Source organism: Harpia harpyja, chromosome 4 (genome assembly GCF_026419915.1).
Source record: "Harpia harpyja isolate bHarHar1 chromosome 4, bHarHar1 primary haplotype, whole genome shotgun sequence".
NCBI lineage: Eukaryota > Metazoa > Chordata > Aves > Accipitriformes > Accipitridae > Harpia > Harpia harpyja.
Window position 1 is genome coordinate 19915500 of NC_068943.1, and position 15291 is coordinate 19930790.

The 15291-nt window shown below is 34.9% G+C and overlaps 1 long non-coding RNA gene across 2 annotated transcripts in view; it reads left to right on the plus strand.

The window, feature by feature from the left end:
• LOC128141363 (uncharacterized) overlaps positions 1 to 15291 on the plus strand; it is a 136805-nt gene that overhangs the window by 93021 nt on the left and 28493 nt on the right. The gene's annotated exons all lie outside the window — the stretch shown is intronic.

Sequence of the window (15291 nt, forward strand, 5' to 3'; positions counted from 1 at the left end):
GCAGGGGCATCCCCTCCTTCCTCCCTGCCCTCGGGATCTGCACAGGGGTTCCTCTCCCATCCCGATCCCCCGACTCCCGGCAGGTTTCCCCTCTGGAATCTGTTCTCCCAGAGGCACTACCGCCGTCGCTGACGGGCTCGGCCTGGGCCAGAGGCGGGTCCGGCTCCCAGCCGGGGAAGCTTCCAGCAGCTTCCAGCAGGAGCCGGCCCTGTGGCCCCCTCCCCTGCTACCGAAACTCCGCTACACAAACCCAAAACAACATGTCTGACCACAGTTCTAGGTAGAGAAACAATAAGGAATAAAATTGGGGTTGCTGTGTGTTCTTGGCTCAGAAGAATCCTTCAAGTTGCTCTTGTTTCTACTGAAAAACAGGCGAAGTCCCATCCTTCAGGCCGCAACACTAATATGACAGGTTTTTACTGAGAAACCAGGGTAAAAAGATCCAAAAGTTTGGTCTGCTCTAATCAAGATTTGGGTTGCATTATTAGTTTTTGTATCCTCTTAGTGAAGTAGGAGATTTCAGAAAAGATTATATAGGGAAAAAAAAAAATTAGTAATAACACTAACTAGAAGAGAATCCAGCATGCAGCTCTCTCAAATCAATAGGTAGGCTAGCTTAATACATAGTACTGACATGAATTATTAGCATCAATGAGAACATTTCCCACGAATCTTCCACAAGTTTTGTACAACATAATCTAAAGCAAATGAGATGAGAAAATAAAGTGCATGCTCAAAGTTCATAGCTACATTTGTTAATAAGCCAGGAATGAGGTGCAGCAGGTAAAATAGAAATCCTTATGAACCTGGAAAATCCAAGTAGATATTTATAGGACCAACCAGATTCACTTTTTTTGATCACAATATGATGTTTCTGGCACATTTCAGAGGATTTTTTTTTTACATGTAAGTAAACTTAACTATGGATAGGTATGTGAAAAAAATATATTATGTCAAAGAAGGGTGAAAGAGGTGCATGTGAGTGGGTGCACTCTACTGTTGACTGACACTTTCAGAGAAGGATTAGAACTTTTTTGGTTCAGAGTAAGTATTAAACAAATATTTGAATATGCAGAAGCTAGTTTCATCTAATTTATATTTATACCCAGTATATTTTCTCTGTTAAAAAAAAGAGAAATAATTAACTTTCTATGCTAAAAACAATGAACCTAAGCTAATCTATTTATCTCATTTTTATTATTGTTAACTCCCATATGCCAGACATGAACTGAAGTAATAGAATTTTTTTAGAGTTAGAAAACTTGGGCCATCTTGCTGGGTGAGCAGATATATATATACACATGAAGCTTGCCAAACCTGTGAGCCATGATGAAGGAGCTTAATTAAAGTTCATGGACAAATTAAACGTGAGAAAAAAATAGAGCAGCAAGAAATACATTAATTAAGAAAACCTGTATCTTAAAAAGAGCAGACCCAAGGGTATCAGTACAGTAATAAGTAACAGCAGGGGTGACCATCAGGCAGAAGATAAAATGGAGTAATATGGGCTAAGAGAGCAAGCTGTCCAGGTGTAAAGTTGTTATAAAGTCCATTTCACTATGGCTCAAGAGTAGCACTGAAGAGCTCCAACTGAGTTGTCTGGGAAAAGCTATCGTTTACCTGTGTCAAGGAAAGGTCCCATGAAAGTATCTCCTGTTTGACATCAGAATGATTTTTGGTTGTCTTTGTCACAGCAGTACTATAATTCTATGTTTTTGTATGCCTTTGGCTTTCAGATCTGTTTAATAAATAAAGGACAAGGTGTATTTTTAATGTAAAACAAATAAAGAATATTCTGTTGCAGTGAAGAGAAAAGATTTGTGATCCTGTGAGATTTTTCTTTAGTATTTATAAGGCTAACTTTCTAAGAAAACAATATGCTTTTTGGGATACTTTTATATTTGGTCTTCACAAAAACTGATCTGATTTTTATTTTCCAGATTCCCTACAATTTCTTATCATCTTTTTGGAGGTTTTCACACTTGCTTATGGGTTGTTGAGGTTTTTTTCTGCTTTCCCTCCCAACCCCCTGCCAGGTTCATGAACTCATGACCTGAATATATTGGTCTATAACTGTGGGTAGAATCCACAGATAGCCACCATAGTTTCTCTCCAGAGGAGAAACAGGTACTTCTAGAGATTGGTTCGTTTAATTTTCCTGTATACATATTTCTGTCTGTAATAGGTAGGTCATTAGAGATGTTTACACTGTGCCTGATGCTTGTTGAGAGGAATCTCATGCTGTTTCATGGTAATGGAAAGCTGATGAAAATTTTCTGTTTCAAGCAATTAATATTAACAATTTTTATCACAACTATAGCTGTCATTCTGCTCTCTGGTGACAGCAGCTGTAGCAAGGCTGTGGTAAAGGCAAAATAGGCAGTGGATCAGAGACTATTTTGTAGCCCTTATTAATTTCCTGCCCTGACAACAACTGCTTTGTTTATGCACAGAAATGGCTATGATTTAATACATTGTCCAGAAATTTTCAGAAATCACTTGAAAAAGTTATTATTTGTCAAATCAGAACAAGAATTCAATTTTAATTGTGGTACTTTTAATAAGCTGTTTGATTTTAGACAACTAACCCTGTATCTAGTTAAAATTAATTGGTAGGCTGGTTCATTTAAAAATGATAATAAGCATGTGTCACTTGTTCTTTTCCTCGCATTCTTCCATGAGACAGGATTGGAGAAGATGGAATATGTCCCTCAGTACCAGCTATAGTCTGTTAGACTTATTTGTTTTCCTTCAATTTTCCCTATTTTCTCTGATCCTGCTTTCAGGTTTCTCCATTTCTAGGAATAAATATGAAACATTTAGAGAATGAGAAATTAAAACTATTAAAAAGTGCAACTTTAAAGAAATGAAAATAAATCAGAAAAGTCTATTTTAACTTTTAAATATTTTGAATGATAAACCGGCATTCTTGACACTGTGTTCAGCCTGCAGTTATCACATAAAACAGCTTCATAACAAAATTCTGAAGCAATTGAAAATCCAGCTATTGCAATGGTGTAAGTACAATATTCTTGTCAGATTTTCAGGATGTCCAAGAACCTATCTTAATGTGATACTTAACATTTTACTTCATTATGTAGCTAAAATGAAAAACAGTATCCTTGCAGATCTAAGAGGATGTGTTTACTGGAGTTTTATTTTCTCACAGACAGCACACAAAACAACCTCTCATTTTTTGAAGGTCATGTGACATTCAGACCAAATAGGTATAAATATGGGTGATTTCTTTTTCAAATTGTTTCTAAACCTTTTCTCCTCCTCACTTAAATCCAATATTTGTTTTAACCTTGAGCTTCTTAAGACCTGAAGTAGGAAGCTTCAAAGTGTTTTAAAAATCATATCCTTTTTAAATCTTACTCATTTGAATGCAAGTGCCTTACAAGCTCAAACAGTGTTGGTTGTTCTCACTGAAGTTTATAATGCCTTAGATATTCAAATCAGCTTTATGCCTTCCATTTGTTATGCAAATTTGCAAACTTTATATATCACATGGTTTATCTACATTAATACAGCTTTCACTAACAGGACTTACAAGAATAGATGTATACTCCAAAGATGCACATTTTTAGTACCTTGAATTATCATAAAAACATAAAAATAGTATGTATTGCTCTACTCTAATCAGACTCATTTTTATGTGGTTGTTGAAAGCCCTTTTACATTCCATTCTGTGTCTGGAGGTCTGTGTATAAAACCAATTCAGAAAAAACCAAAGTGAAGACACCTGCTGGCTTATAACACAAATACTAAAATATCTTAGAGCCTGCTGAAAGGAGAATTGGAACAATATGTCATTACTGAAGGCTCACTTGCAAGTTCTAATGTATTATAATGAAAACAGTATGACAAACCTAATGAGACAGTGAAGATTTGGGTAATTGTTCCTACAATGTATGGTAACTTTTCCAGCCGTTATTGGCAAACATAAAACCTAATGAGATTTTATTAATTTAAATGCAGTACATCTGCAAAACATTTCCTTAGTTGCAGTCTCCTCTGATAATCTTCCTTCCCACATGTACTTGATCCTTTTAAGTTAATTGTTCTGCATAGTATACTTTCTAAACAAAACATACAAAACAGTTACTATAAATGTGCATTAACTCATTTTGCCAGGTTTACTTTTTGTGGGTACACTTTCATACTGGTTGGATAGACTACAGCTTCTTTCCTCTCTGTGAAAATGTGTATAATGAAACTTGTATTTTTACTTGGAATTTGATTAAGGCAGCATCTTCACATAGAGCCCAATTTTGTCACTGTTCTTCACATTACTCTTCCAGGAGTCCTATGGAAGCAATTCACATTTTGGAAGAGTAATATTTACTATGACTGAATAAGGTCAATACAGTCATACTTTAGAACTTCAATTATTTTTTCTACAAAAGCATGCTGATAACTAAAACATACATCATGTTTATTATCTGGCTTTTTATTTCCTCAGCTTAATAAAGCCAAAAAGTTTTAAGGAAGATTTCATAAATAATCTACCATCTGATGTAAAGTTTAATTGTGTACTTAACATTTCTAACTCTAACCAAGCATGAAAACATCAATAACTAAATTTTGCTATTATCATTTCTTTGAATAACTAGTGATTAAACTTCACTATGAAACTGTGATATTCATCAGGGTTTTCATTTAAATGTTGATCTTGGATCATTCTGCAAGTTTTGTTTTTAGAATTCTGGCATCTCCTCATGGCAACCTCATCAGTAGCTCAGGTTCAATGTGTATCAGCAGCTTAGGTTCAACATGTCTGGTAAGGAGGTCTTATTGTTTCCTTCCAGATCTCCCTTCTGCCCTATTTTAGCCATCAAAATGTTTCAAGTCCAGAAATTGAATGTTGTCTTTGATCTGAACCTCCTTCTGGATACTTATATTTGGCCTATGATCTTTCTGCATATTAGTTCTGAGACAAGACCACTTTTATGCAGCCACATATCTGAATCCATCTGTTAAATGTTCAGATAATCTTTCTTAATGCTTGCTTTGATACTTTTGCTACAAACACCTGCAAAGCTACACCACTACCTTCCTGGAAGACTGTACAGTTAGAACTACACAAGGCATCAGTCAAACTGCACAATGCTTACCATGCATAGACAACCACCAAGGATGACACTGCTCTTTGATGGTTTTTCTTTTGTTGGTTGGTTGGTTGCTTGTTTTGGGGGAGTTTGCATTTTGGGGGGGGGTGCTGGTGGTGGCTTGTTTGTTGGTTTGTTGTTTTTTTTTATTTCAGTTATCTTTTATCTAATTTGGGGGTTGCAGTTTCCTTGGGGTATAAGCTGTCTTCCTGCCTCGTGTTTGTGTTATGTGTGTAGTTAAGTGATATAGGTGAATTCATCTGTCATAAATAACCATGACACAGATATATAAATCTAGGCTAGTTTTCTTACTCTGTGTACTCAATGGAAAGCAATAGGCATCTCGTAAGAGAGGCATCTAGGAAAGATCAGATGAATTGCCTTCTGAAAGCACTATTTCTCTCCACTGCCTATAAAAGCAGACAATGGTAGCTAGCTTAGACCTTGATGTTACATTTCAGATAAATATATTTCAGGTGTGATGAATCCCAAACATAATATTACAAAAAGCTTCACTCACTCCCTTCTCTTTGTAATTCTACACACTTAATTTATTTCTGTAACCTAAGAGATATCTTTCAAATAAATTAAATTCACTTTTAATATGCAATCTTTCTTTAAAAAAATGTAAAATACTGTCTGTTTGTAATTATTTTCATGAAAAACAAATATATACAAATGTGTTGCCCCTGCCATAATGACTAATTTGTTACTCAGTCACTCAGAATTAAATGCACTTCAGATAGTGCTGATTTCTGGTTAATTTTCTTCGTTGTATTTAGTGTTGGATCTTTTTCAAGTTACAATGTCATAAAAGGATGACAAGAAAAGTCTTGACTTTGCAGTCTTGGATGAAAGAGCATTTCTGGATGAAGGTACCCATAACATACTGCCAAATCATGGCACAAAAAGCAATAGAGCTGTCATGAAATTCAAAAATTATATTGTCTCTGCTAGAATAACTGGGAAGAGATCATATTCACTTTTCCCTTGAGTTTTGCAGGTCATTTTGGATTTATAGCATAGCTTTTTATTACAGTTTGTAAAACTTTTAGGGAATGTAGTCATCTTTATCAATTATTCTTGCACTTGGTCAGATAGTCCTGCACCACGATATCACAAAATGTGCCAAAAATAATTAAATAATTTCTCTTAATTGTGCACCATACTCTTTCATGCCCTTGACACACATTCTAAGAGACAGGACACAGACAAGACTCAAAGCCAAAGTGAGCTGCACACTTAGAAAGCACAGAATTCCTGGGTCTGTGGGAGGCACTACTAACAAGAGACATCTTTCTTGTAGCCTAATTCTTCCCGGAACCATATTCAGCCATAGCAAGATTCTGATCTGAGCCCTTCACTCATGTGGTGAAACTATGGAAAGTAAACTCCTCTGCTCTGGCTAATTGAGGCTTTCTCCTAGCTTATATGAAAATCAAAATTTCTACAAAAAGTCTGACTTCCCTAAGTAAGAATAATTCGAACTCGGAAGTTTGAATTGGGAGTGTTTGGAGATATGACAAAGGGTGAAATCAGGAAGTGTCTCACTGCCTATGCTACTAGTAGTCATAACTGCTAAGGATTATACAGACTAGTAATTTACTGCTGTCATGAACTTCCTAACAGAGATGAGAGCATCTGAAGGCAGACACAACTTTAAATAAACACAACCAGTTTGCATTTGCACATCAATACTACCATCTTTTTTGCTGGGAGTAAATATCTTTCCATTTCTTTCTTTCCATTCCTGTGTTTGAATGTTAAGTTAAAATGCTGAATATTTTTATAAGAATTAGATCAATATATTTTTGTTATAATGATTGTCCTTAGTTCTAGCAGCACTGAATATATATGAAATGACAGAGTTAGAATTAAAGCTTCAGTAGAAGCTCCTATGCAGAGCTTCCCAGAAAAGTATTCTGGATATCTCAGTTTGTGATCTTGAACCATTTGTATGACTGCATACAGCCAAAAGGGGGTGAGAGGACTGTCTGCCTTTAGCAAGCCCCTGTGGGCTAATTGTAGAGTAAAGTGTATTAAATAACCAGCAGGTAAAAAAAAAGGAAGATAGTCTGCCAGCCAGGACAACAGCCAAGGGAGACTTTAATCAGAAACTGGCAGCCTCCTTTTTGCCCCAAAGACTGCATAAAATAAGAAAGGTCTTGGAGACCTGCCAGGGAAAGGGAGCTCTGAAGTTAGCAGAAGCATGAGAGTTTTGACTTTTCTCACACCCCACCCCCCCGATTCACAAGATTTCCCTCCTATATTATGCAGAATATTAATATTATTTTTTATGTTTATATTATTTATTTTTTATTATTATTTTATTACAGAAAGGAAAGTAGTGGTAAACCATACCTGAAATGTTTGATTCCCAAAACCTGAGAGAAGTGAAAACAGAAGAGATTCACAAAAAAAGGGATTCTTGCTAGTTTATGTTGGGACGGACCTCCAGAGGTCTCAAAGCAAGATCAAATTCATTTTTAGCTCAGGTTGCTCAATGCCTTTCTCCCTCATATGCCATTCTAATTTCTGCTCTCATTTTTAAATGAAACTCCCATAGTCCCCTTCACCTGAGAGATGAGTTTTACTTTCCTGTTCTTCTTGTGCCTTGGCTGTACTCTTTATTATATAATATTTAATATTTTGATAATAGTGAATGTACTTATGCTTTTGCATGACTGAGGCATCTGGTTAACACTGGACCTAGCCTTCATGCAGCCCCTCTTCACTGCACTCTTCATGACTGCAAACATGGGCTCCAGTCTGTTTCAAACTCAGCAGTTTTCTAACCAGGGAAATCCTGACTGACTAGGAGCAGGTGCTCTCTATGAGGTCCCATATCTATATATAAGCTAGATGTGAACAGCAACCTTATTTTTCCTCTCCACCAGCCATGTAGAGCCAACTGCCCAGCAAGTGACGAATGTTCTTTGCTATCCCTATGCAAGTCAGCCTAAATATGGCCATTGTCTGACTTCACCTATTTGCATTTGAAAGTAGTAAAAGTAGTCCCAGTGGCAATCAATTAGTAGAAAGACTGCAGGTAAGATGATCTAAAGGACAGGATAAATGCAATTTGTCACTAAGCTCTTTAATTTATCACATAGATATCACCATCACTTACATAATGTGTATGTGATAATATATCTCTTAGTGTAACCTTATTTTAAACACTAGGGAAACAATGATTCTACTGTACTCTGATTTTTTAGTGTATTTGTAGTAGAGAAATCAGATGTATTTGATACCTCACTTCTGGTTCCTTTTTGCCCTTCCTTCCAAGATTTTAGTAAGCATTTTGTCCAAGACACTAAGTCATTTGGTTCTTACTAAAATCCTTATCCATGTTCATGACATGTTATAAACTACTGAATACAGAGGACTGTATATTTTCTCTAATCCAGACAAAATTTTGAGTGTTATAAGTATGCCTTTCTATATGTATCCCTATTCTGTCTCAATCTGATTAAAGTATGTATGTATATTTTACAGTGTGTTGTAATATCACCCAAGCCTGATTTACCTTTCATGCAAAATCCCCATTGGCAAAACCTGTAAAACACAATCTTACCTCTATATACCATATATTCTTTTCTAACATGTGAAATTTTGTAGCTCTTATTACTTAAAAATCTGACCTTTATTAGAAAGTAATATAGTTTTGTACTTAACAGGAATGACCTACCAAATCAAGAGCAGATGATCACATTCTACAACCAAGAATTCAAAAGGGAAACTAAATTTTCTGTCCATTTACTATGAGATATGTCATACCTAATTCACATGCTGTTTTTATAGTAGTAGAATAATGTGCAATAAATTCATAGATTAAACACCACTCTATTCCAGAATAATCAATCAAAAATGACAGCTGATTGATTTCTTTTTTTAAATGAGAATTTACTTATTGTTTAATTGATTTTAATGTTCTTCCAAAGGTGATTTGAAAGTCATATGTTTAAAGAAAGCTTATTTGCAAAGCTAGTGTGTTTTTTAACATAAATACAGAAACATGACTGATTTTGACTGCTAGTGCTCTTCCCTTCTTCCTAGAATAATGCAAGGAAATCAACAATTTCAAATTCACAGCCAGCAAGAATGCCAATACAATTAGAGGACTTGTCAAGAAGTTTCAGTTTTAAAAGTTTGAAAACATTTTCCCATTGACTACAACTTCTTAAATTCAGTTGACATATTTCTTCTGAATGAAGTAGTGAATGTCTGCTATACCATGAAGAAAAAGTAGGTGAAAATCTCCCTCGGGTCCTATGGTTGTAGAACTCAGGTACTATAACTAGCAAGAAACAGATGGCTCCACAGCACAGAAGCATTTTAAAATAAACATTAATACAAGTTGGGATAAAATTCTTATTAGGAATGCAGTTTTAATCATGTTAACTGTTGTTGACATTGGTACTTAAAACTGTTTCATAGATCCTAAAGGAAAGAAAAAAATCTAATTAATGCAAGATATGATGAATGTATACCATTAACTGTATTATTTACAGTAAATAGTCATCTCCTGAAAAAAATGACTATTATTTTGGTTTCATGAAACATAGTCTATAAATATTTTTAATTGCTTTCATGATATTTTCAGTCTGCTTGTTACTAATGTCTAGTCATTTACTTGTTCTAAAATATGTTTGCTGATTTATATGGCATACTAACCTCAAGTATCTTCTGTAAGGAAAGCTGTGATTCTTTGGCTATGTAATCATAAGTGTTTAATCGACCATTAAAAAAGGCAGCCATTTCTTTATAGTCAACTTGACTAGACACAGAAAACCAGAATTTGTTTTTATTATATTCTAATAACTATACTACAGTAATGAAGTGTACTATAAGGGATGTCATTGGAGCACCACCTAGAAGGTCAGCTTTGAAATAATCTTTCAGTCTGCTGTTTCTGCTGTTTCCTCTGGGGGAGCAGCTTTGTCGTGAATTCATAAACAGCACAAGAAATTTATTAATCAGCCTATTTTCATAGGCTATGAAACAGATTACATTTTGGAGAACAGATTTCTCCTTAGATCTTTTTTTTTTCATTCCATGAGGAGTACAGAAATATCATCTAACCTGTTCATATCCTTGATACGATATTTAAATTCCCAAGTATTATTTTCAAACCTGTATTTCAGTTTAGATATATACAATAGAACAATGGCAAATAAAGAAAAAAAAAAAAGTCCAGACTTAGCTGTTTAATAAATAAATAAATTTATTTAATAAATACATGTAAACTCATCAGTTTGAAGTTCAGAGCTGGACAATAAGAAGTGAATGAATTCCATCTTCCCGACGGAAGATATCAGTATATTTGTTTATTTCATTTACCTCCATTTAATTCCTGCTACAGTTTTCCATGTGCCATTCAATTCATGGTTTGTTTTATTCTGTGTTGAGTCACATATTCTTGAATTCAGTGAATACCTGTGAAGTTAACAAGGATAGTATTGATTTCTGTTAGCAATCCATTTCAGCATGCAGAGCTTAAGAGCAATCCCTCCAAGATACTTCCATCCTGAATGGAAGATTGCTTGAGTTTGCATGATCCTTCAGTGTGCCTGACTTCAGCCTAGCTGCATTCTTACGTTGGGAAAGTTTAGTCGCCTGGGCTGTCAGCTCACCCACGAGTTTGAAATTGCTAGGTAGTCAATAGGGGGGCTAACTTTGAGCTGTGTGTTTTGAAACACCAGACAACCTGGAAGCCAATGTGCCAAACTCAAAAAGATAATTAGATATTTCAGTTTTAGAGAATCATCGTCTGGCAGGCTCATTTTGCCAGGAAATTCTTTCACTTCTGCTGACACATGAGTCCTATTCATCTGAGTAAATGCTGATGTCTACAATATAGATGTCCAAATCTCAGCTAATCGTGTTAGATACCTTTATATTTAAAAGATACCTTTAGGGCATGGTTCATCTCATCCTGGAGTAGACATATACATTCAATCAGATAAATTAGGCTCTTGAAGTACTTATTGCTCTCCATTGAGTAGAAAATGACCCTGTAATGACTGGCTGGAATGTAAAAGTCTGTGTTGTAGGTGTCTACATTTAGATGAGATTAATTTCTTCCCAAGGATGGCTTTCAGCTGCCTCATCATAGTGCCATGTGAGATGTCTTGTGTTTGCTGAGACACCACATGGTGTTGTCAGATATGAAACAGGATGACCTGAAAAATGGCATTAGGTAACGTGTGTTTAAACAACTGAATCTCTCCCCAAACTCTTGAACCATCTACTTAAATCTCTAGATGGATTTATAGTCTATAAGAAGTAAAAGAAAACTGAGTTTTACACAACCATTCACAAATTGGATCAATTCTGAATGCCAGGAAAATTCAAGCATACAAACTATCTTTGTCATCTGGCAAATGGCTTAACTTTTTACAAACCAAAAGTTAAAGACCTTCTGGTACTACCTTTTAGTCTGCAAGAAAAGATGTTTCCTATATATCAACTAAAGTCAGTTTAAGGTTTCAACATAAACTATCATTTATAACAAGACTACTTACAAGTTTTTCTCAAATTTCACATTGTAAAATCTTTTCAGTTCACCTCTTCCCCTGTAACTTAAGACTTATGCAACTGATTTCTACTTTAGATCCCAGAAGACATTTCAGGCAATTTACCTTACAGGACCCCTTAGGCCTCTCACTGTGATACAGATTAAGCTAGATATCTCCCTGAGAAGCCAGCAGTGGAGGTAGTGACAGTACCATTCTTTACAGAAAAACATTGTTACAGGGAGTTTAAATCTGGGTTTCAAGCCCTTCTCACTTTGTAGAAGATTAGAGCCAAAAAACCTGCACCCAAGCTGAATGAATCACCTGTGTAAACAGGCGTTCATCATGGGGCTGAACAGAGGGAACTCAGAAAATTTTCTGACTTTAGCATAATGACAAGGGCACCCAGATATGACTGGGACACTCCGTATTACAGGGGCAGTTTTTGTTTCTGTCCTGAAACAGTCACTATGAATTTCATTATATTCCAGCAAAGTAGAAAACCTTTGTCTTTCACTTAGGGTGAAGCAAATATCAATGTAAAAATTCTAGCCAGCAAGGTGAAAGAAGCTGGTTTAATTAAACAAAGACTGAAAAATAAAAGGGTGAGAGAAATAAATAGATTTTATGGGGGAGTCAGGAAAAATTGTCAACAAGAGGTACAAAAAGGAGTAGTGCAGGAGAGGCAGCTGGACTATACTACTTTGAGTATAAGGTCTTTGGGACAGAGACCTTATACACCGGGGGGATCTAGCAGAGGCTTAGTCCCACGTGGTGATGTTTGCAGCAACAAATTAAGAACTGTTCTGGAGACTTGGGGTAGATGGGTGTAGGAAGGGAAGAAGAAGTACATGGACAAACCTATGTTGAAAAGGTGAGAACTAGAATTCATTTGGTAGGAAAACTGAGATCAAAATTAGGAATTAAATGGAAAAAATTTTCTGAAGAGTATAACACTAGATTTGGACAAAAAGCTACTCCAAGAAGTAACAAAGCAGACTTGAGCAGGGAAAAAAGCCAGATAAGAAGAAACTTCAGAAGATATAGAGAAGATAAGCTGTTGTGGAATAGGAAAGACTGGGACTACCTAGGAATAGAACTAAGAAAAGAGCAAGGGTACTGCAGAGATGAGGGTCAACTATCCAAATGTTTCTGCTTTTCTGGAGAAGCAAATAAAACGAGTATGACTCCACGTGCTAGAATTTCAAACTCAAAGTGTGTTTGTTTTTTAACTAAGAAAATAATACACACAAGCCCATCTGTGTTAAAGAACATTATTACATTTGCAAAGTTGAGCAGTAAAATTTAAGGAAATGCTATAACAAACATGCTGTCTAATTTACCACAGCTGCCTTCCTACAGACATAATGAGCAATGTTTCTAACTACATGATGCAGTTTAAATGCTGTTATGGCTATTACTATTGAAATCTTGTATTAGCTTTAATGGCATAGGGAGAGAAACAGGCAAGACCTTGGACATGCATGTACAAAGTTTGTACTTCTGCTTACATCATCACATCCTAATTTTTCCATGGTAGATTACTTGTAGAAGCAGAAAGATGATGTCATGGTCCAAGCAAATAAATACTACTCTGGAGAAGTGGATCCTTTCACTCTATTTCACATCTTCTGAGTGATAAAGGCAAATAATTTATATCAATATCTTAATGGTTTACCATAGATTATGTAATCCCTCTTTCCAGAGTGCTGGACTTCTGAGTTGGGGTTTGTCTTATTTATAGAAGTGTAGATGCCCCAGAATTTTGACTGGGGCTGTAGGAAATGCACTTTAAATATGTAATGCCCTACATGATGTTCAAAACCTGGCATTTAAGGTGCAAAATTCAGAAAAAGTAAATATTTTAAGCTTTTTCTCTTTGCTTCAGTTGTCATTCACATGGTGTGAAAGCAAGCATACTAATATTTTGGAAGTGCTATCGTTACAACCTCACAGAAAAGTTTAGATGAAAATTTATAATACTGTCTTCAGAGAAAAATATGTAGTAGGAAATTCCTAGGGCCTAGGACTAAACTTTGAATGATGTAAAGAAAAAATATTGAGTAGGCGTTAATAAACGAATGCCATCTGTTATCTGCATTAAATGAGGAAAGGCTCAATTGAAAAGTAGCAGATGATTGCACAATTAAGATCTGTTGCAGATTATGTATATGACAGAAAGAGAAAAAATTTAAGGTATGGTAGATCCTTACTGCTGTCATTCCTTGATTTTTAGGTGTTTAACTTCACAATAAATACTGCGCTATTAACAAAGTCTTCATGTGTAATGACATAGACATAGATATAGATGCTTGTGTTTGATTTGAAGTAATGACATGAACGAAAATCATCATATTGAATATTCTACAGATTCATTTGGTGATATTAGAAACTACTGCTATTGCATTTCTTTGAAATAGGAAAAATGTATCGCTGGGAAAAGTGTTCTTGGAATGATTTTATTTATGTGTGTATGTGCATGTGCATATATATGTTGTATACGTATCATACGTACATATATAATTGTATATTATTCTGTATAATTATATATATTATTATATTTAATATACATTAACTGTTATTATATATCATCCTTTGTAACAATGTTATATTTTTTAACTTTGGGTCGTATAGTGACACTTTTGTTTATGATTGCCTTATTCCCCTTGGAACCAGAAAAATATCGGTGGAACTGTCTGGCTCTTCCAGAATTCAATGTCTATTTTCACTCAGCTCAATTGTTGACTAGATATCCAAATTTAGATGTTTGCAAAATAAAATCAAATCCACTTCAGTACAATAATCAACTGGGAAAGCAATTACATACTTCATATCTGGAATTACCTTGAAAATAAAAGTAGAATACACATATCAGTATATATTTTCTTTTGTCAGCATATTATCATAATATAATAATATAATAAAGTGTATTTCATAACATCATAATATAGTATAATATGTTACATATCTTTATATGTTCATTAAGAATGACAAAACATTAAGTGACCTTCTAACTGGAAACTAATCAGACATTTATTGGGTAACTCATAATCCTTTCTTGTGAATCTTCCATTTCTAGCTCTGCAGGACATCAGGTTGCATGACTTTAAAACTATGACAACACACTATATTTAAAAATGAATTCATTTTCTGCTTGTTGTAGCAGAGATTCCACCTCTTCATTTCATTGATTTTCAGTTAAATATATTAATTTATGATAGATATTTGAATAGAGTGGGAACTTTAAGATTTGTGTTTAATGTTTAAGATTTGTGTTTAATGTTTCACACTGGTTTGGGCCTCTTAAAGTAAAAAAACCTAATTTTTTCTGTTTGTTTTGTTTTGTTGTGTTTTTTTTTACATTTATTAAAAACTAGATCAGAAAATCAGGTTGTATTTCACAAAGTTACCATCAGTTTTGTACACAGTCTTTGCCACGGTACCAGTTATATTCACCACTTTTCAAAATGACCTCTGTGTTCTGCATTTTACAAGAGAATTAAAGACACTAGGAAAGAAACTATCTTCAGCCATTATTTGCAGTGATTTGGGGATGTGGTAATAAGACTGCCTCTGAGGCTTTTTTTCCTCATTATTTGCAACACTGCTGAAGTCCAATCATGAAAGTGATTACATCTAGGTAGAGAAAATATGAGATAATT